Source organism: Hetaerina americana, unplaced genomic scaffold (assembly GCF_022747635.1).
Source record: "Hetaerina americana unplaced genomic scaffold, ioHetAmer1.1.p SCAF_19, whole genome shotgun sequence".
NCBI lineage: Eukaryota > Metazoa > Arthropoda > Insecta > Odonata > Calopterygidae > Hetaerina > Hetaerina americana.
The window spans coordinates 6,945,283-6,969,460 of NW_027286752.1; the positions used below are offsets into that span (position 1 = coordinate 6,945,283).

Consider the following 24,178-nt stretch of genomic DNA (forward strand, 5'->3'; position numbering starts at 1 on the left):
TACTAAACTAATAGTCAAAAGAAAGGAAGAAAGGATATACCGTTGATTTTCAACCTCGTTTATCTCTCTAATCATCTCGTACGAAATCCAGGTTTCCTTGCCCTATTCCTATGGTTTCATTTGCAGCTTCCGGTATCCCTTTTTGATATGCTCCCATTTTTATCTATTTGAATCTATTCTCTATCGTTGTTCATACTACTCCTTGCTGCGTGCTGGCACTATATTCTTTTCGTTGCGGTTAGTGCTTATAAATTTTCTCATCCCCTTTTCCTGTCTTATCCTCTTAAATTTGACGTTACATTTAATCAGAACAGCATCACTCTTAATTTTCTTTTCAGTTCGCTGGTACCATTTTCTGGTCGTTCCGTTTAATACTTCTATAATCCCTCTCTTAAAGCTTATTCTCTATTGCGTAATATTTCGTTATCACTAAAATAGTTTCTGAATCCGTATCCGCTTAATCGAAACTTGACGTTCATTCATATGACCCTAACCACAATAATATAGGCTGACTGATACCTTTCCGAATCTCTGGGTTTTTTCCATACACACCTAAGAATATTGCGGTGCTTAAATAAATTCTTCGTTTTCATTTACCTCTTTCTCCTATGAAACTCTATTGCTTTCATCCTGTGGTCATTTCTTCATCCTAAACCGTAGTCTCTACTTTGCTGCCATCTCTTCTTTTGCCTAACGTCGCGTTCCAATTTCCCATCACTATCAGATGTTTCCTTCTAAGAACACCCGCAACTATGCACTCTAACTGATCATACTACCTTGATCAAAAATTTCCCGGAATTTATTCAGAAAATTAAAAATACAAGTTTATTCATCTAAATCTATATTGTCCCCTTCAAAGTAATCCCCATCGACTGCAACACACTTATGCCAGCGCTTGATCCAATCCTCGAAACATTTTTTATATTCGGTTTTCGGTATGTCCATCAGTGCTTCCTGCGATTTTTCCATTACTTCCTCTCGGCTGCTAAAACGCGTTCCCCGTAATGGTTTTTTAACTCGATTGAACAGAAAGAAGTCACAGGGAGCCAAATCAGGTGAATTCGGTGGCTGTTGGATGGTATTTGTTGCATTTTTCGTCAAAAAATTACGAATAATGATAGCACTGTGCGACGGTGCGTTATCATGGTGCAAAATCCACGAGTTTTCTGCCCACATTTCTGGTCTCTTTCGGCGAATTGCTTCACGCAAACGTCTCATAACGCCCAAATAATACTCTTTGTTTACTGTCTGGCCTTCTGGCAAAAATTCATGATGCGCTACACCGTTGTAATCCATGAAAACCGTCAGCATTGCCTTCTTTTTTGACTGAAAACGACGTGGTTTTTTTGGTCTCGGCTCATTTGGTGATCGCCATTCACTTGCCTGATGTCTGGATTGCGTATCGTACTCATAAACCCACGTCTCGTCTCCAGTAATGATCCTTTTGATGAATGTGGGATCGGATTCAGCCTCGCAAATCATGTCTTTTGCGACGTCAACACGGTCTCTTTTTTGCATGAAATTGAGGTCTTTTGGCACCAACTTTGCTGCTACACGACGGAAACCCAAATCATTAACCACAATGTCTTGGGCGGATCCATAGGCAATGTTCAAGTCCTCCGCTATTTCTCTGATGGTTAATTTGCGGTTATTGACCAACATTTCTTTTACTTTATCAATTTTTTCACCGACTTTCGATGTCGATGGTCTGCCACTGCGTTCATCATCTTCGATTGACTCACGACCACTTCTGAACCGCTCGTGCCACTGGTAAACGACCGTTTTTTTTAGAGAATCGTTGCCGAAACACTTTTCCAACATTTCCAACGTCCGTGCGCCACTAAATCCGTTTTTTACGCAAAATTTAATACAAGTTCGTTGTTGCAAATTTAAATCCATTTCTGTAATTGTAAAAAATCGCCAACACACACAGAGATAGATGTACTCTTGGCTACGTAACTTTTGCAAATGTCAAGTTATGACACTAAGATTTAAAGGGAATATCAACAACAGATGTACCAATTTAACAAAAAAAACAGAACTCAAATCGGAACGATGGGAGCGCCACACGGTGGTTATTCCGGGAACTTTTTGATCAAGGTAGTATACCCTATCGACCTCTTCCTCCTCATGATTGCTTGGTGGCACGTATATGTGAGCAATGAATGCCCAGTTTGTTGGTTCCTGTTTTACTTCTACTAATATATTCGATCATTCACATATTCTACGTTTACTACGCTCCTCCCAACCTTTTTGTCCGCTATTATTCCCATCCCTAGCTGACTAAGAGAAGGACACTACCACAGTGTACTATTACTCTATAACTATCGTTCCAGTATTCCCTGTTATCCTTCCATCTCATCCCATACACGATTTATGCGTGTTAGTTCCCGTCAAAAGCGCCTTTATAAATCTTGTGACGCCAATTGCAGTTGAGCGGAGAGCTAAATTTACAGTTCTAGCAACGTCGGCCGATGATAATATGTTTCCACGGGAACTCATCATGATTTGGAAAGTAATGGCAACAGAGAAGAGAATATTGTAGTGGAGGAAAATTCGAGAGTACAATATGGAAATTATCCCATTAAAATTGGGAGGGATTCATCACTCAAGAGAGCTTCATCGAAAGATACGTAGTTAATGCAATTAAATCGAGATAACCACGGAAGCCGAGAGACCTGAGTTGAAAGACGCGAAACTCATTAATTTGGAATTTCGTTTCAAAAAAGAGGCAGAAAAACCGACGGTATAAAAAATGTTTGAAAATCTTTAAATACATCACTTGTTTTGTAAGTTTTAACGCCAAAGAGGTCCGCGTCGTTCAGGATTACTGAGTTCTAAGGTAGAATAATTACATTTGGCCGAGATTTTACCTCAAGGGTTCGCACAAAAGATAGACATTTTTTCATTTTTTTTATCAAAATTTTTTTATGAAATAGTAAAATACCTCAAGCAAGTAAAAGCGAAATGGATGGCACAAAAATAAGTTTGAGAAAGAAGAGTACCCTTCATTGAGTTATCACGAATTCAATGTTTTCAAACCACGTGATCGAATCCGCATCATTACAAAACAAATTGTGGCTATACTCCGTAAAGTTTCACCCATGACTTTAAACGGGATAAATTCATATTTGATGCGTAAAATTAAGGCCAACTCCGAGTAATGCAATGAGGAATGTTTAATTTTCACGAAGTAATTACCCTTCGAATTTCACCCCCTCACTTCCCATGCACATAGAATCCATGCAGACTCAAGGTACATGATTCCATGGACCATCCTCGTCGCTCTATCTCAGGAAATATCTTCCGCTAGAAATTTCGAGTGACTGCCAAATTGTATTTAGAAGTTAAAGTTCTTCTGCTAATTAACTTGCATTCTACACGCAGAACACGCGCAGGTTAAAAGCAACCTCATGAGGGAACTCGTGCTGGAATATTTCCAAACATAAAGGTTCGAGGTGAAATTTGCTCCCTAGTGAGTGCCTTGAGGAATTAATTAACATAGCCCAAAGCCTGAGATTAAACTCACGGATTGTTTTCAAAGGAAGAATGTTAATACCTTAAAAATAACGTAGCAGAGAAGTAGAAGGTACTGAAAAGCATGGTTAAAAACAGGAAATTAATTATATAGCGTACCAACGAAAACCGAGAATTTACATTTCCCGTAGACGTGACTCCTTGTGGGTCAAATTACTCTTGATATTTATTGCATATTTCTTTTGCTTCCTTGCTCTCCTTTCTGTCCATTTTGAAACTGTTTAAGGGGTTGAAAGTCTTCTCCATGAATTCGTAAATTACGCACACAGCCCATGCATTAATCTCTGCCAACCTTAGTATTTTCAAATTTAGTTAATCATCCCGAAGATTGATTTTAAGGTCAGCGTAGACTACAATAGACCTTATGAAGCGAGTGGAATGCATGCATCAATGGTATATTTCGCCCATTGCCTTTCCCTATGTCTCCTACAGTTCCCATTAAAGGTGTATTTCACATGATAAATCCTGCGGCGTGAATGAGACAGAGTTGCCTGACGCATTATCCAGATTTGAGCCAGGGTCTTTCGGATAGCATCCGGAAAGTCTTTCTCAAAAGCCACCACGTTCTAAGAAAACTGAAGGGAGTGAGTATTTGCGTAACATAATGAATAATTCATTGAATATAGGGCCCATTAAGGCGCTGCAATACCATGTGGGACGACCACTAACGTCAATATTCCTGCGGCTAGTCTTCGCTTTGCCTCGATTTGTTTTTAGTCTCTTCACCCATTCGTTAAGTCCGATATTGGACCAAAAGTTTATTAATCCGCTATTATTGCCCATTTATAGAGAAAAATAGAAAAAAATTCTATCTAATTTCCCGAGCATTATCAAATAAATGACGGGACATTTAATTTTTGTACACCTCCGGAGCAAATATTAAAATTTAAGTTCCAGGAAACTGCGGAGGATGCTGTGTCAGTAACTTTTAACGGAGTCATCCGCTAAGTTAGCATTACAATGCAACAATTTCTGAGTGTAAAAATCATTCGCCTTGACCTAGATTCGAATCTGGATCCCTTTATGCCCGGCCGAGTGCTTCAGCCAGTTTAGCTTCTTTTTGCTAAAAAAAAGCAGTTCTTAGAAACTTGTTTCCATCATGGATTCACCCCCACGTGTGCTACTAATGTTTGAAACAACTCCTTGAAGGAGAATATATTTGACGAAGAAAAAAATGCATGTTTGTGGAGGAAATATAAACTGTGACGGTATGAAAAAGCTAAATATAAATGAGCTACCTGACCAGTAACTGGAAGTTATCATCAATCACAGAAAATATTTTTTAAAGGGCAGAAAATGTTTTAATGAAGCCAATTAAATATGTATATACTTAGAGGAAATGTTTCCATTGTCAAAAGGAATCTACATAAAATTTAACCCTTCATTTATGGTCTTATGTGTTAATTCCCCTGAAGAGATCCAAGCCATTCGTTCCTTCCAATGTCATGCACATATCTCCAACTAAGAGCATGAATACGGAGGACGTCATGAAGTACACTGCAGTTTAGGTCTCCCGAAACCCTAATTGAATGACAAATTTTAGCTTTTGCTATTAATTATTGTTTTTTGTGTTTATTATTGAATATGTCTTTTGTCGTATATTTGACCTTATTTTCAATAATTTCTGCGTTAAAAATATATTAAGTTGGACTAACTTCGATTCTTATATGATCAAGTGGTATTAATTTTTATTTGATGGATGGCATTCTAACAGTCCTCGTTTATTCAAAATATCATATTTTCTAGGAACGATTATGGATCACAAAAGTCATTGAAGTTTCTCTGGGGATAAGTCACTTCGAAAATTTGCAGTTTTTTCTTTTGATTTGTGAGAAATATCGTATTATATATTAAGGAATTACAATGATGTCTGACTTCAGTGGCCACCTGAAATAAGTATATCTTTGCTCAGCCTGTTTCCATCCAAACCAACTTTAAACAGTGAAATACTGACAATAACTCCATTATTAGCAGTTCCTCTCAAATGCTTTGATTACCCGTTTCATGTGAAATTATCTAGTGTGCCTAGTTTGGAGGACCAGATTCTTTCATCGCTTAATATAAAAATTTAATTTTTTAATGATAATCTTGAAATATATAATAAACGTAGCCCATGACTGATGTGAAATCACCCCCAGGCGCAATTTCCACCCGAGGTTCTGATGATGTCTTGTGCAGATATTCCCGCAACGATTTGCAGGGTGGCATATGAAAGGCAGGGGAGGATGTCTGGAAGTGCAATGCGATAAGACACCCACCTATGGGCACGCACAGGGCTCATTTCTGGAGTCACGCTGCTGGGTGATAGAAGGAAAAAAAAATGGAAGGTAAACGAGAGAAAGTAATTCCTCCAGATGCACGGATATATGAGTCCGAAAATGCTACGGCTGGTCCAATTCAGTTATAATAATTTATCCTCTTGGTTCTCGTCGTTTCTCGCCTTCGGATTCGGGGTTTGAAGTAAGAAACAGGCCCTTAATAAGCGTCACGCGGCAGGGACGGAATCTGTTGGGGTCGAAGGGGAAGGGAGGTAGACGGGGGGCGAAGAGGCGGTCTTGTTCTCTGCGGCCACGGGACAAGTAGCAGGGGGGAGGTTGAGGACTTAACCCCGGGAATGGGGAGAGTGGTGGCGGCGGAAGTAATGGATTCGTCTCGCCCCGTCGCCCCTGCGGGCGCACGCTCCACCCAGGGGCCGTAGAATCCTGGAACGTATTCCTCCCAGTCTTATCCTCCTCCCCTAGCCCCTCCCCTGCCCACAAAACACAAACCTCCTTCTCGTTTCCCTCGCCCCTGCATAGAACCTCCATCCACCGTGCGGAAAAAACACAGATCCCCACAACCCTGCTCCCCGTCCCACCGCCCCAATTAAGCCCCGGAGGCCCCCACCGAAAGGCAAATTAATCGGACGAGGCGTGTGCAAGACAAGGGAAAGGAAGCCTTGATGTTTTTCCGAGTACTACACGGTTTGTTTCCGTGGGAGGATGCCTTCGGTTCTTGCGGTTAGCTTTGCTTTAGGAGGAGTGGGGAGCCGAGGGGAGAACGGTTACAACACGAATCCATCCGCAGTTGCCAGTTGGACTATCACCCGAGCTCAGATTGCCCTTGGCATATGAGTACAGGAAAACGCGCGATGCCTGGTCCGGATTTTATTTCCAATATATAAAAAAAAACCCATGCACTTCAAATTGATCATACTTTATAGGATTTACCTGAATGAAGTGCCCGTTCGAAACCACTCTTTCCTTACGGTCACTATGCCATTATTAATGTATTTCATAGTTATAGCTCAATTATTATTATAAATTACTGGTATACTACTATTTGAGTTAAGTTTTGGATGGAGATAGATTATGCAACGGTACAGCGATTAATATAATTGCCTCTCCTTATAAAGCAAAACCTGAAACTCAAGCGCTGCAATATAACCTTCTTCAATTCCACATACCCAATTCATCCTTTCATTCCTTCCAACATGCCGATCTTATTTCTATCCCTTCCTCACTTCCCTAACTTTCTCTCCTCTATCTCAGTCTTCAACATCCACTGCTAATAAAAATGCTCTGCATCCATCTATCTTGCCTCCTCCAATCTTCGCCTATTATCTTGCTCCAACGACAATGTCTCCGTGGTGTAAAAACAATCGCTCCATATCAGTTTTACTGAGGCTTTTCATAACACTCTAAATCAACATTCCTGTCATTATTCTCTCCTCTTATCTATTCTTCTTCTTTATTAAATCTTCGCTTTCTTAAGTCATTCTTCCTATCATGCTGCTACTACTTCGATCATTTTAGTCTCAGACACTTCCGGGATAGGATAACTTTGTGTCGACTACATTAATTCTCATCCCATACCAATCTGGTCTCATGAATTCTCCACCCAATGCTATTCCTAACTCCAGGTTTCCCATTTCTTTTTAACCATTTTCTCCACGCATATGTGGAAAACCATTGGTGAAAATTGATAACCCTGCCTTACACCTCTTCCTAACGCTGCACATCCCGACTCTTCATCCGCACCTGAGCAGTCTGAAACATGTAAAGGCTGCCGATATATTGGAATCAAGACATTAAACAGATACCCATATTAGATGTCTTAGAAAAGCATTTATAAATAAACGTGTAAAATTAGAAAGAAATTAATATAATTTGAAATAATTATTGATAAGGTTATTTGACCTTTTTACCTGGAAGAGAACTCCCCGATGGGTACATGTGTAATTAGGGCTATCTCAGTGAAAAGAAATCTTATTAATTGGTCTGTATTTTAATGCAAGAGCCTAATTAGAACAATGGCAATGAAAAGAATTGATAGAGATTATTGAGGAGAAAGCTCAAAAAATGAGTAGCTATTTTCAAAGGTTGTTTAGCTATGCAGTTTCACAAATGGAGAAGCCAGCAGTAGAGCTTAAGCGTGAGTAGGGCGCAAGCCAACTTGGATGGCTCTCTCTAACCTAAAGATGATATTCAAGTAGCTATATACGAAGTTAATTGTCACAACTCGCTTTACACGTTATGAATGCTTACGCAAGTCTGAGAAAGTGAAGAACGGCTATGAGCGCTGAGGGAATTTGGTCGGCGTTCTTTTCCAGCACCACCTATATTTTCCAATATATAGTATGAAGCCTACGGTCCAGGTTACCCCAGCGCGCGGTGGTGAATCCATACTACTGAGTTTTGACCCAGACTTCCGGATTGGGATCTACCGCTTTATTCACCATGCCAATTTCATATCCTTAAATGGTATGACAATAATTATTTCCCAACTAGAGTTTAGGTGCAGTTCGTATGTTTTGTGGGTTAATACTAAAAAGTACGGATTAATATTTCAGAAATGAAATTATTTATTTATTTTAGAAATACGTTGCAATTAGGCGATTTTCCTGGCGGCAACGGCCAAGTTTGGTCAAAGATAACTCTTACAACGAAAATGAAATACATACACGCACTAGAAAAACAGATTCGAGACAAAATATCCTTACATAAAATGACACTTCCACATCACATACAGACAATATTTTAACAACTACAATGAAGTTTATCACCCAGTGGCTGCTTTACATTTATACTTGAAACTTCTAAAATTGGATGGAAAGGGCTCAAACAAACCTCCAGGCAGCTGGTTCCAATCAATTATAGTTCCATTTAAAAAAGAGTATTTTTTCTTATTTGTTTTTTGTGTCCTTATTTTTATTTTGAAACTATAGTCGTTTTTTCCCTTCAAGTTAGGCTTTTCTATCCCTTGCCATAAATCTTCCCACGCTTCGTCCTTTTTAACAATTCTATGCATCGCGCCTAACCTACTCCTTTTTCTTCTATTTTTCAAACTCTCGCATTTCAGTACATCTAACATTTTCGTGACACTATCTGTTCTTTTGTACCTTCCGAGTACATATCTTGCTGCCTTTCTTTGAACTTTTTCTATCTTTTTAATATGTCCCACCTCATATGGATCCCATACTATGGAGGAGTATTCTAGGATAGGGATAACCAGTGCCTTACAGGTGTATGCATTTTCTTTTGTGGCTACGCTACTTCCTTTTAAATTTCTCATTACCCAATGCAATACTTTAAATGCCTTCCGTGTCAAATTATCTACTTGGACCCCCCACCCAAGATCCCTAGTTAAGTAAATGCCTAAATATTTGCATTGACTGGTACACGGGATTCTTTCTCCAAAGAGGATGTAAATTTCCTTTTCTGCATACTTCTTTAATTATTACGGCCATTGGAGTTTTTTCTCATTCTTATTTAACTGAGAGCACATTATTTCTTGCTATGCATTCTTTTTATTTGAAAAATGTATATTCTTACTCTTGCTTATATCAACGCCCATATTATTATTTGTAACCCCGTCACCAAGGCGATCGATGTCATGTTGTAGTATTACGCGGTCATTTACATGCTCTATCCGTCTGCATATAATGCAATGATCAGCAAAGAGTCTTATTTGGGAATGTTAATTGTTTGGTAGATCGTTTACGTAAATTAGGAAGAGTAATGGCTCTAGAACACTGTCTTGTGGAACTACTGCTAAAACGCTCGCCTCATTTGAAATTGTATCCCCTAATTTTACTTTTTGAGTTTTGCCTATAAGAAAATTTTTTATCCATTGCTTTACCCTCAAGTCCAATGGTAACGAATCCAACTTTAACAATAATTTATCGTGAGGTACTTGGTCAAAAGCTGCCGAAAAATCAACAATTACTGCATCCACATCTTTTCCTTCATCTATTGCGTCACCGATATATTGGCTAAATCCCAAAAGCTGCCTTTCACACGAGTATCCCGTTCTAAACCCATGTTGGTGTTTGAATAGCCATCTATCTCTTGTCCACCATTCCCGAATGTAGTCAGCGATTCTTTTTTCAATTATTTTGCAAACAACTGAGGTTATGCTTACCGGTCTATAATTGTTGGCTATTGTTTAATCCCCTTTCTTGAAAATTGGTGTAATATTTGCTTTTTTCCAATTATTGAGCAAGGCATCATTATTTAAAGTTACTTTGAATAGATGACTCAGGTACAAAGCTATTGCGGTATCACCCAGTGTTAGAATGTCAATTGATATATTATCCGGTCCCACTGACTTATTTTTCCTCATCCTCCTTATTTTTTTCACAAAATACGAATCCTCCACGACAATAGCGTTTGTCGAGGGCAGTGAGCTATTTGGAAATGTTTCAATACTTATTCCTTCGTACTTTGGAAGAGCATTTAGCCTTTAAAAAACTCTTTTCATAAAACGAGCGCTTTTATGTAATTAGTAGTAAAACCTTTTTTGCCTCAAATCATAGCAAAATTATAATGCCCCATATCCTGAATGTTATATTAGTGTGGGAAAGATAATGACGATTTATATCAATATTACGTTAATCCAAAAAAATCTCCTGCTAATTACCTCAAACGACTGGCGTTGGAATTTTGGAGATGGGATAATCCCCATTGGGACTGCTTGGTTTGAATTAAAAAATGAATGATTAATCGAGTGAAAAGCACATATTTCGTCTTTATTTTGCATGAGGAAGATCAAATTCCTCGCCATTTCAAACCAGACCATTTTGTGAACGGGATGGAGTGGCGTCCTGTGTCATCAAGATAAACTGCCTTGTCCTCAAAATTTTTTGTCCAGTTTTCCCGTCCCGAGAGCGTGGATGCGTGAGAACAGCCCTTGGAAAAGGGTCCTATTTAGCCAATGTATGGTACCAATTATGATCCCTGGCCTAAACAATATTTCCTTGCTTGGATTCATTCGATCCTTGGATAGCATATTAAGTCCTTTGGAGCTCTTCAAATCGTGAAATTGTGCATGACTGTACTATTTTCCCTCAGTATGAATAATGTTATGTGTCACTATGGCAGGATCTATTTCCAATTAATTTGTTATAAAGTTAATAAGAATTTGTATTCATCATCAACGTTTATGTGTACAGACCGTTTCGATTATTACGTGTTTCAGGCTAAATATTGGTACTATACGACATAGTTGATAATATCCTGATATGATATGATTTTATCATTGCAACGTAATATAACCAAGACGGACATCCAGAATATAAAAATTCATTTTTTCAATGATAATGGAATCACTTCTCTTTAATTCAATTATTTCTGGGCTGATGTGCCTGGAATTTACAAGGTCATTTATTAAATGAAATATCCTCCCACATAAAATATTTCTCTTAGCCCATTTATCTCGTTTGCTCCACGATTTTCACTAAAATGAGGAGAAATGTATAACTTTACAAAACTATAAAAATTACGAAAAAGGTTATTATATAAAATAAACAACGGTGAAAAAATTGATTTAAATTTATGATTTATGTCACTTATTTTATAGCTGGCACACACAATTGCGTTCGCACTAAGAGCATTGCTCAAAAATTAAACGAGATAATGCGCAATTAAACTTCTTTCACTCAAACAACATTCAACCACGTCTCTAAATAAATAAGAGAGAATAAGACAGTTAGCCACATTTATTAAGACAAAGTACCCATACACTAACTGTATCAAATATTGATTCTTAGCCACAAATCGTGGAGTCTTTTTGAGATTAATACTTAATTACTTACATGCATTGGAATTACTAAAATCTGAATGATATATGTGTGTGTGTGTATATATATATATATATATATATATATATATATATATATATATATATATATATATATATATATATATATATATATAATATCTTCGAAATGGAACGCTCATCGGCGACACACAAATATATAAAAACACAGATGTAGATTTTTAGAATATAGAGACACAAAGAAAGGACACTCACAATTTGTTATTTTACGTTTCGACAGCACGGCTGTCGTCTTCAGAAGATGATTCTGAAGACGACAGCCGTGCTGTCGAAACGTAAAATAACAAATTGTGAGTGTCCTTTCTTTGTGTCTCTATATTCTAAAAATCTACATCTGTGTTTTTATATATTTGTATATATATATATATATATATATATATATATATATATATATATATATATATATATATATATATATATATATATATATATAGATATGATGTGGAAGCCGACATGTAGGTGTGTAATTGGGGTAGAGGGGCCAGATCCTTTTCCTCTGCCGCCTTCGGTTTCCCAGAAAGTTCTGCTACTCGAAAAATCAGCGGTGAAGCTAGGGACGCCCAGAGAGGCGCACCCGGGAATAGAGCCTGGGGCCCTTCGGTCAGTAGTCCAAAGTTTTACCCCGGACTATGCGTCCCCATATGAACTATTGTACTTTAACGGAAGGCAATGGGGGAAAAATGAAGATAAAACAACTTAGGAAGATTAAGAAAATTAAACAAACTCAATCAAAGGGAAAAAAGAGCAGATGCTTATGGACTTGAATTAGAAATGATGGAATTACGAGCCGACAGGAATCATTGTCTTAGAACATTTCCTACTCGACCGGCTACGATATAGGTCAAAAGCGAACAATCTCATTTCCCAGAACCTCCTAAATATGATGCTCACCCATCATAATCCATCGTTGAAGTTTCCACCAGCATTGAAGTCTCCGCGTTGAATACGGCGCGATGTCAGCCATTTGCTGCGTATCACCGCCTCGTAGAGATGAATGCATCTCGAATTCTACTTGATATGCATACGTATCGACTGTTTGTCTCTCGTGAAAATGGATTATTACTGATTGTTTCGTGTGATAGTTGAAAGCTAGGATGGCTGGCATTACTCAATCTACATTTTAATTAGTTAGCCGTTGGCCACAATTCCAAATTAAATTTTTTGGTTGACTGATGCTATCCGAATTAATGGAAATCTTTGCCCTGGCCCTTTAATAAACCATTATTACTCATGTTTGTAAAATTCTAAAACATTTCCGAAAAAATACCTCCCAATGTTGTACTACTTGATTGCCTTATTCAGCTCTGTTTACACATTACCCCAGTTTCGTGCCAACTGAACTGATTTTTTCCTCACTATTCTTTATAATTCTTTATTTATCTTACCTTTTCTCGAGCCAGGCTTCAAATAACACTACCCCATAACAAATAAATTATTGCCACATTTTCCGTCTTCCTCGAACTTTTCGCATCCTCAACCGCATACAGCATTCCCTTTGTGTGGTAATTCTTCATTCTATTTACATGACTGTTGTATAGGCTAAGTTTAAAAAAAGATTTGAGACCGGTACTTACATCGGCACCTACGTCGCTTCCGTCGGCGCATGGTTGGTGGTAAGCGCTGTGGGATGGCGAGGCGGATGGAGACGCCGAGGCAGACGAAGATCCGGAGCCGAAGAGCCGGCGGGGGAGGGTCAAGAGACTCTCTCGCCAACCTGCAGGCAAGGAGAAAATAAAACAATTCTCTTGTTACGACTCTAAATATGCACACGGACACATACTCTAATGGAAGTTTACGCCTAATTGATGCATGCCAAATGAACGCGAATTGCAGCGAAATACATAATTAGCCAGGGAACTCAATTGTAAAGGCACATTTTATAATCACATGTTAATAGTTATTTTATATTTTAAACGAAAAATATATGGATTTGAAATCATATTATATTCAAAACACAACGGAAAATATTAACCACATTGAAAATTAAACCTAAGTGTATCAATATCCTATGATATAGTATTTCATCGCAAGAATTTGCATTTTAATGAAATCCATGTAATTTATGTTTATTTATCATCTGAATATTCTCCAAAAAATCACTGAAAATATAACAGTATCAACTTTTTCTTTGGAATTAACACTGAAGTACTATGGGTATCCGCTCGACGAAGAAGTGAGATTTAGAAAAGTCAATGAATATATAAGTTATTGCAAATTAATTACCTAACAATACCACATACAATAACTTTAAATTTTTTCATAGGTAAGTATATCCAAAAATATAATTGAAGTTTTTACTAGATGCCCTCTTTTCCTTTCTGTAATAATGTACTTTTGTTTCCATAATCTCCTGATTCTGCGATAAAGAAAGTCACATCCACACCAGTCAACAGTAAAAGTGTTAAGATACTGTTCAAATCAATTGGAAATTCCTCACTCTCCCGGCATTACATGTATAGTTATTATTTCTCCATTCGAAACACCACAAAATAATATAAAAGAATTTTGATACAATTTCTAATAAGAAAATAAAAATTTGAATACGCATACGTATATACCCGTTAATTTACACTGACTAAATTAATACGCCAACGAGTACTTACGTGTAAACATATCCTAAAGCTCAAAATATTAAGAAATTTTTAATCAAATTGAAATTAAAAGATCAGGAAATGGAAGCTGATATCGATGGGAACATATTTTTTACTATACGATTTTAAATAACTGCGTGACTGGGAAACCTTTAGGTTTTAGAGTTAAAATATGTGATTATAGAATTAATACCTGTAGATAAGGAGGAGCTTTACATTATGAATAAACTAGAACATTTATTTCATGAATGAATACATCCCAGGTAATTTATCATTTTATAAAAGTCTCTAAAGTTAGTCTATTATAGAGTTAATAATATTCAAAGTTCGGGCAAAGATAGATGAATATCCTCCTTTCTCATCCATCCCTAATGGCGCAAATGACCTTCGCTGTGGCTCACCTCCTCCAAAACTACTACTAAAAGTCAAAATGAATCGGTTTGAAATGCTCCTGCGCGGAGTTAAAAACACAGGAACACAATCTCAGATGAAACCGCTTGTCGGAAGAGGTGACTCAAGGATCATTTAGCCTCATTTTAGAATATAGCTTTAGTTTTAAAAATAATTTCGACTGATGAAAGCTCTAAACAATATGTTATTGGTAATTTTATCAAAGTTATTGCTATAAAGCTACTTTATTAAACAATTTTCGTCAAGATGGTTGAAACTTCGCGGTTAAACAAAGAAAAAAAACACAAACACACTGCTGATGGGTTAAACTAAAATAATGCGGGAGACAGTTTATCATATATCACATCATTTGGCCATGATATTATTTGCGAAACGAGTTCTATTGTCCAGAGTTAAGGGAATGAATAACTTAAGGGGTATGGTTAACAGAACAACAATATGTGCTTAAATTACGATGAAATATTTCAAAACAAGGATTGCCATATTTGATCCAGAAATCGATAAGTAGTGTGGTTTGATATGATTGGATAAAATCATCCGTAATAACTAAGCTCTGTAAAGTGTAAGGTTAACATATCAGGGTAGATAGGTCGATTCCTTAACCAGTATCTAATCCAAGAAAAAATAGAATTTGAAAATATTAGCTCGAGAAAGTGATTTACTGGTCCAGAGCCTAGCAATCTCTACAAACTAAACTGTCATAACGTCTGAGAGAGAGATAATTAAATAATAATGCATATGAATTTACTAAGATTCCTTGAAAGTTTACCATACATTCCAGTCAATTATTTCAGTCGACCAAGCAGAGAGTTACGATGGACTACGCGCGGGCAGCCGCTCCTAATTAAGATGTCCGAACTGCAACGAATTTTCCTCGACCTGAACATGCCTCCGGGACCGGTGGTGAAACTCTTTATCGGGAATGTCAACTCACGCGGAGAAACCTGGAGGAAGAACGTCATCCACAACTTTCTATCACGGAAACATTGCAGAACATTCATTCGCACGACTCAAAATTCCTCAGTTTTCCCAATCCGTGCCCATTTGAAAGCGGTAATTCTTCACGTTATTTTGTTTTGATTGATTGTAAACCTTTGCCACGCCATTAGCTCCATTTGCACCATCTCGCACATTCCATTCCATTGACGCGTCGGCGACAGCCTCCTCCGCTCGAGGGGGCGAGGGCGCACATTTATGTCTTTTCCAGCGCTCACCTGAGTCTCAGACGAAACAAATGGGGATGCAAGCAAGATGGCCTTGAGGCCCCCATCCTCCACCACTTCCCGCTTCATCCACACCCCGCTCGCACTCCCATACACACACCGCCGGCACTCGGCGAGGGTGGAGAAGGGGGCAACTCCTCGCCACCCCCTTCCATCATCATACGGACTCATAAATCCATTTCCGCACCCCCTCCCCATACAGCGTTTTGCCCTCAAACTCTTCAGCCCTCCTCCCCAACCCCTCCCGGAGAACTCCAGGCCACCAACCCCCTGCCACCCTCCTCCCAATTCCCACGTAACAAATCACCTCCCCTACCCCAACCCCTCACATCCTGCATAAGGGTTGAGTGATGAGGGGCTCTTGCGTTTCGAACTGGGAATTTTGGAGTCGGGGAGTGGGGCTTGGCGTGTTGAGGGTAAGGCCGTAAGGGAACGGGGGAGGGAAGGGGAAGGAATGGAAGGCGAAGGGGGGTTTCTGAGTCCCACCCTTTTTGACGGAGCGCTATCACCTAGGAAGACACACATCCTGACACACTATTTCCCACCCTCTTAACCCTCCCCCTCTCCCCCTCACAATGACACATCCGCAGACCCCCGGACCAAGCAACCCCCGTCCGTCAAACTCCTATTTCCCGCCGACCCCTTCCCCTCATCACTCTCTGCATTCGGTCGATGCCACCTCGCTCCCAGCTCGAGGTGCCGCCCTCAGTTTGGGACTCTTGTATATCCGTAGATCCATAGAAAAATGTGAACATTCAACAAGGGGTGACGGAATCATTTGGATTTCATATATTGGCATTGAAATGCGAACATTATGGTCGTTTTGGCTTGCCGGGGCGTGACGAATCCTGAAACGCGTGTTTTCTTCTTCTAATAAACGGAGGTATTACGAAATAAATTTAAGGTTGAGAGAGAGAAAAAGAACATTTCCCAAAGAACTACTCTCTATTGCTGTGAAGACCACTTAAAAAAGTAAGTAAATTTCTTATATTTATAATATTTCTCCAGTTTTTGATCAATGAATAACTGATCGTAGCACTTGATATCAAGTGGAAAAGTGCTACGATCAGTTATTCATTATGTTCGACATCCACCACATCACGCCTGAAGCTACTGAATTTGTTTTTGATTAAATTTGAATTTGAAAAAGTTTAAAAGTTAGCGATAAACCGTAAACATGCTTAACTTCAATATAGCACTTAAAATATTAGGAATGGCCAGGTATTAAAATTGAGAATGGTAACGTGGATAATTTATACGAGAATTTATGTATAATGTAGAATTTTCTATTCCAAAACCTTCCTATGGTGATGCCAACGGAAATTTCAGTTCATTTAAACTTTTTATATACGTGTACTTTTTGCTATTACTTTTCAGTAGCCTATCCGGAACCCATAATAGAATTTGGCCAAATGGTTCAGAACCGAGCCTTTTGCTTCATTATTTGGGTGCTATGAGAGGAAGTTTTTACTTCGTGAGCAAAATGGGTTTGGTCCTGAGGGTGGATTGATGGGATAAGCATCTTGTAAGAGCCGCTATGGATAGATTTCCTGATCAGCCCTTAGGGCTGATTTTGTGACGAAGCTCATATTTGGTTTTGCCGCGTCTTATGGTGTGCTAAATTTATCCACGACTATGTATTTCCAGGTCAGCCTCGAAGAACATTTAGTAGCAAGGAGCATTTAGCGTAGCAACGATAGGCAACATATCTCTATTACCATCCATTTCATTGATGGAAGATTCGGTTCCCAATAAAATGGGATCTTGATTACTTCGAAAATGAAAGTCTTGGTAGTCTCAACAGCCAAGAGTTTCACATTCTACCTGCCACAACAATTGGACCTCACACAAAGACAATAATGTAAGATATATTAATTTCACATTTAATTATAAACAATTCATTCTGTTGAAAGTGCTATTCTTAAATCCTATTTTTTCTTGTTTAAATAAATTGCGCGGTGATGTTCATGATTTCCCTGTATACCATTTAAATATGGGTTATTTACATTTGATAATTCATTAAAAAGCATGCCTAAAATATGATAACTGCAAAATCGAAAGACTATTTATGAAAATTTAACGGAGGTAATTCACGAAAAACACGAGTTAGAGTTGAAACATCCAAAGTTTATAAAATTTCTATGGTAAAAATAACTTTTCCATCTTATTTCCCTATTTTTGGTAAATAAAATAGTATCTGATAGAAAATTAAATTTCTTTCAAAAGATATCCCACAGTAGGTTCATTGGAATTGCATGCGAAAAAGATCTTCCTATTTAATGTAGTCTCTCATTCCATTGTACTCAATCTTGAAAACCATATCTCGTTACACTATTGTGTTTACACGAGGTTCCATTGTTTTGGTCGTGAGATATATATTATTGAGACGGGCAATTTGATATCCGAAATGATTGAATTCACATTATCTCTGCTGTTAGGACGCTGCTATATACTAATTGCTCCGTTATGCACATTGAGGATGATCTGAAAGGTACGCAGCCGAGAATACCGTAATATCTTGGGGCAACTCATTTCATAACTTCGAGTGGGGAGATTTTCTGGTTGTTAGAATTCTGTGGGAAACAGAACTGGCATTCGCTTTCACTGAATGTGTGAATGAAACACAGGGGTCATATCGGTACAAATGATGCCCCCCTCCATAAGTAGTATTTGATGCTACTACTTATGGATGCTACAAAAGACAAAATCGGTCCAATAAAAGGTTTGGAAATATTTTCGGCGCAAACTCCGGTATAATTGCTATGCTGTTCATGTCCTCTTCCACAGATTCTTCTTTGAATAATGCTCTCTGCTGATTTCCATTTATTTGGATGCATCCTTTCGCTCGGTTGCTTGGTTTCTTGAGATGTCCTAAAAATATTAAAATTAGGCTTTAAATTCGTTTTTAATTTCTCCTTAATTATTTAATTTTCCTGAATGTGAAAAGTGAAAATAAATCAAAATTAAACTAAACACTTATTATAGCAAACTAAAAATGATCGAAATATTTAATCTAGCTTATGTATGTAAGTGCTTTTATGTCTTTCATTCAGAAGAAATTATTGTAATTACGTAAATACAATATCACCTTAGTATTTAGACATAACTTTTGGAGAAAGCACAATTTTGATTCATTTAATGTTTTTATTCGTACTGATCCAGCTCCTTTCGAGAACTTCAGGTCCCCACTTCCGCCCTTTGCCGCAGTATATTCTGTTTCCCGTTGATAAGTATGATGAGCGAAGTTTGAACTTAAAATTAAAGGTAATGTGGGATTACACATATTCCCCCTAAAATTAGCGACCCCGATTTCTAACCGGCCAGAACTTGAGGCCTCGCGCGGCTTTAAGTTTCTGGTTTGTTCCCTACTCCCAAAGTCAAATCAAAGAACCCTAGGGGTGAAGCGGGGACCGATTTCCCAGCATTAGCCTACGGGTGACTTTACCTACTTGTTATTTCAATTCCACTTTTCACGTCCATGACCCAAAAATCATGAACTAACAGAAGCGAAGTTAGATTCTACAGCGGCCCGTAGTGCCGACCATTTTGTCAGAAAAGTATATTTTCACAGTTCGGTGGACGTGGTGAATTTCTTCAAGTTTATCTAACTCATTTAGCGAATAACCACCCAGCGGCAGAGCAGAAGTTACCTGCGCGCACAACGGCATAGCACGTGATCTTTGTATGTTAGGGGATCAGCTTGGCCAACTGACCCCTACCGTATTAGCTCTCTCCACCACAATCTCAGCTTGAGTAAACGTTGTAACCGTTGGACACGTCCCAGATATAAAGGGCCGGAACCCTAATTGAGAGCGCTCCGTCAGGACGCCGGAGTGAATTCAGGGGACGCGGCTTTAGAGGACTAAACCATCAACTTGCTCACGTTCGTGCACCAACGAGATTCGACCGCATCCCCAAACAATGGCGTACTCCTCACATAATGATGACCTCATCAGAAAGCACATATTACTGTTAGTCGTAGGAACAACGGCACGCTTTGATCGGTGGCCCTTCTCCGTAAGCGAGATTGGCAATCGCTTCGCTCATTTCATCAATGCATATTGGTAATCCTTAACAAAAAGAATGACTGGCGATCAGCAGTCAGCAACTAAAAGATTGCTTAGCTGAGACTTCCTCCATCCCGTTCGCTTAAGTGAGTGGAACGGAGAGGTGGACGTTCTTTATAACTTTATGTGCTAATTCTGACAGTACAAATCTTTCGTTTTCTGTGAAGCCATCATAATTAGCTAGAGCTCCTAAATGAGGCTCCCTTGTCTCGATTATCCCTGAGAAACATTAAAATAGGAGGGAAAAAACTAGAGCAGGTAGAACAGTTTACGTATCTCGGAAGTATTTTGGACCAACACGCTCAAAGTAGTAGGGACGTAAGGAAAAGAATTGCGCTAGGCAAAGAGGCTTTCACTGGAAGGAGGGAGTTGAAGACAGGGACGTTGAGTAAGGATATTAAGAAAAGTCTCGTAAAAACTTTGATATAGATCTATGTACGGTGCGGAAACGTGGTCATTGGAGCAGGAGGATAAACGTAGACTGGAGGCTTTTGAAATGTGGGTGTGGAGAAGAATGGAGAAGGTGAAATGGACAGAGAAGAAAACAAATGGGGAAGTACTTGGTGTGGTGGGCGAAGAGAGGGGTTTGTTGGGAGAAATCCTATGGAGGCAGGAAAAGTGGATGAAGGGGGTATTGACCGGCGGTGGGATGTTGAAGGCTGTAATTGAGGGGAGAATGTTAGGCAAACGAGGAAAGGGAAAGAACAGGATAGGGATGCTGGATGGGATGAAGGGAGGAAAAAGGTACTCAGAGATGAAGAGGGACCTGATGTAGAGTCGGATGTTGTGTTTTGCTAGGAGTCACAAAGTATTTAATTAGTAGCTGTGTCCATCCAAAAACCTACCTCAACCAGTAGATTACCTAATAATAATAATGTGGCTCCTAGCAAAACACAACATCCTACTCTACATCAGGTCCCTCTTCATTTCTGAGTACCTTATTCCTCCCTTCATCCCGTCCAGCATCCCTATCCTGTTCTTTCCCTTTCATTTCCTCTGCATACAGGTTGAACAGCAACGGTGATAATGGGCAACCCTGCCTTACACCTCTTCCTAACGCTGCCCATCCGGACTCCCCATTCCCCACCCACACCTGAGCAGTCTGAGACATGTACAGGTTGCGGATTAGCCTCCTTTTCCTCCAATCCTTTACTATTTTCTGCAATACACTTATTAGTTTTTCCCAATTCACTCTATCAAACGCTTTTTCGAAATCTACGAAACAGGCAAATACCTCCTGGTTGTATTCTCTATTCCTCTCGATTAATAATCTTATTACTGCAATGGCATCACGCGTACCTCTCCCCTTCCTAAACCCAAACTGATCATCCCCTAAGTAATCATTTGCCCTACTCTCATTCCTTTTGTTTATATATATATATATATATATATATATATACATATATATATTATATATAAACCATAAAACCATAAACACAGTAATCAAACCGAAGGTCCGCTTAGTAGGTGATGGTAGAGTTCACCCAGTACTAAGCCCGACGGCTTGTGAAATGCACACATCAGAGTAGGGGGGGCAGTTCCTTTCCGTGTGTCGGTTATGATTTTCCAGGAAGACCTGGTACCCGAAATATCACATTGCTTGGGTGGAGCTGCAGGTTCCCAGAGTGCCTTGCCGGGCACTCTGGGAACCTGCAGCTCCCGGGCCCCTCTGGTCCTCTCTGGGGGTAGAGCAGTCCAACGCTCTACCCCCTGGACTACGGCGACCCAGAATATATAATATAATTTCATCCATCCATCAGCATACAATATAATTCATAAAAATCATAATATACAAATATCTGTCGAGTGCTTTCAATATTTTTTTAATAAAAATGTACAAAAGAATTCCAGGCCTCGGATCGCAATCGGGTACTTTTCCCAAATGTAGCAACATATCATGGGCAATTTACGTTATATAGAAGAAAGTGTATCATAATAGAACTACCTTGCCTAAATTCTCCTTGAATTACTGTACTACTGCCAACCAATTCAAGAACAGTACCAGCTCTGGTATGTAAAGATATGAAGTAAGCAATTTATTAAATAACCTGGGAATTATTTCGCTTCAAAGTTTGCATTTGGTTTTAGACTGAGGTGATATTCTTAAAATATACGTAATTATATGCGCAAAAAAGTATTTAATGTAATATAGAAGTATTAATAATGCCTAAGATACCATTGAGTGGGGATACTCATGATTATTTTAATTTATCATCCAGGCACCAGCTTTATTATGAGGATAGCAGTAGCTCTTCTCAATGGCTCCTTATACATCATTGAATTGAAATATTGGTAAAACGGGTCGTGTGTGGATCAAAAACTCTTTATTCGGCGTGAAATGAACGGTGTGAAAGAAATTGAAAGGCAAGGAATCAAAGATTGCCTTTTTTCACCGCAAAAGCAAAAGTTTTGCTAGCAAAAAAATATGGTACAAACATAGCAGAGTTAAATTCATGGGTTTTTGAGATCCCTATTTATATCCGTCCAATTTCCTTTGCTTTGCATTGCGAAGGGGAGGGAAAAGCTTTATGCCAGGGATAGGACGTGGAAATCACCAGGGGAGGCTGAAAAAGAAATCCTGGTAATGGAAAGTTCTCGCCACCGTTTGTCTCCCGTCCGGAGAGACCTTTTTCCTCCAATGAAGAGCAATGGCATTTCGTGGAAGTTGAAATCCCAAATTTTATTTCGTAGGAGTAAGGGAGGTCTTCAATGAGCAGAAAGAAAGTCTTCTATTTTAAAAAGTATAATGTTTGCTCCATTAAAATAATACGAGCTTTAATTATAGAATTAAATCCAAAATTCATTTAAAGTTTAATAAAAACCAAGACACAAAATAAACCGTGAAACTTAAAACACTGAAAATATAGCATACAAATAATAATAAAAAAGAGAGCCTTTATGATTACATTATAAATATCACTTTCATAATTTGATGAGGCCAAAGCACTTAGTTTAAAAGCATGTAATTAAAACTTCTACTCCCACACAAAGCGTGATTCTTTCTGATTAACTGATTCCCTGATAACATAAAATGATGTAGTTTTCAGAGGCAAATAATGCGTTAAAATTATAGTTTATGCAATGTTGTGGTAAAGCAAATGATAACTCGCCGTTAATAGATTCGTTCAACTTATGAGAAAAGGAATTAAGATTAGAACAAGAGTTTCTTATGTTAGAGGAAAGCGATGCAAATATTGTTGACCAAACGCGTGAGAACAACAAAATGGTGAGTATATTCGCCGCTGAGCTACTTCTTTTCCGCCGCCTTTGAGCGGGGAGCAGGGCCGAAGTAGGTGCATTAGCAGCGGTGGTTTCTAATACAGAGATAAAAACATCCCCCGCATCTGGGAACATCCTTTCTCTTGGCCGGGCGATGAATCAACCCTCTCTCCCTTCCTCCGTGTCTCCCCACAACCCCGCCCGCCTTTATCTCTCCTCTCCCCCTTCATTTTTTTAAATAAACTCGGAAACGTGCGCGGTCCGGGGTAATGTAATAGACCGCGCCCCATTACTCTAATTAATTGCCCCTCTCCTCCTCCTCCCCTCTTGCAGACGACCGCGCGGCCAAGGAGCATCCGACCGAAATGTATATACGGCGCACGAAGCCCTCTCCCCCACAAGCGAGCGCCCCATTCCCGCAAACCCATCAACCGCTCAGCCCGGTTCCCCTCCCTCTACATCCTCCTCTCCCTCATTCCGCACCCATGCTAACGAACCGAACCCGCTCCCTCTCTTTGGGGCCGCTGCCGCCCTGCTCTCCAGGTCCAAAGCAGGGGGACCACAGGATCCCTCACACTCGCCACACCTCTCTCTCTATACACACACACACATATGTGTTTGTGTGTGTGTATATATATATATATATATATATATATATATATTATATACACGAGTACACGCATGCATACATTCACACGTATGTATTTTTGTGTGTATGTATATCTGTACGCCCAGCCGAACTCCCATCCATCCAATTCCCCTTCCCACAATCCGTCTCCCCCCCGCCACATCTCCACATCTTTCCCTGGCCCAATTTCCCCCATTCAGCCACGTGGAGCAGAAATACTGACCATGGGCGTCACAGGAAGAAGACCCAGCCATAATGTGCGGAGAACTGTCGCAGTTGATGGGTAAAGCACAAATTGCACTAAACATGTTTGCTGGGATGTGCATTAAGAAAAATACTTCGTTTTCACTTGACGCCATAAAATTGCTCGTATGGCAGGTACACTGTATTTCATGTACTTCATGC

The 24,178-nt window shown here is 39.2% G+C and overlaps 1 protein-coding gene across 1 annotated transcript in view; it reads right to left on the reverse strand.

Moving 5' to 3' along the window:
- The window catches only part of ChAT (Choline acetyltransferase), a 290,787-nt gene that overhangs the window by 115,973 nt on the left and 150,636 nt on the right, over nt 1–24,178 (reverse strand). Inside the window, exon 2 of the mRNA XM_071584493.1 lies at nt 13,209–13,348. The gene's annotated coding sequence lies outside the window, so the exon portion shown is untranslated. The remainder of the gene's footprint in view (nt 1–13,208; nt 13,349–24,178) is intronic.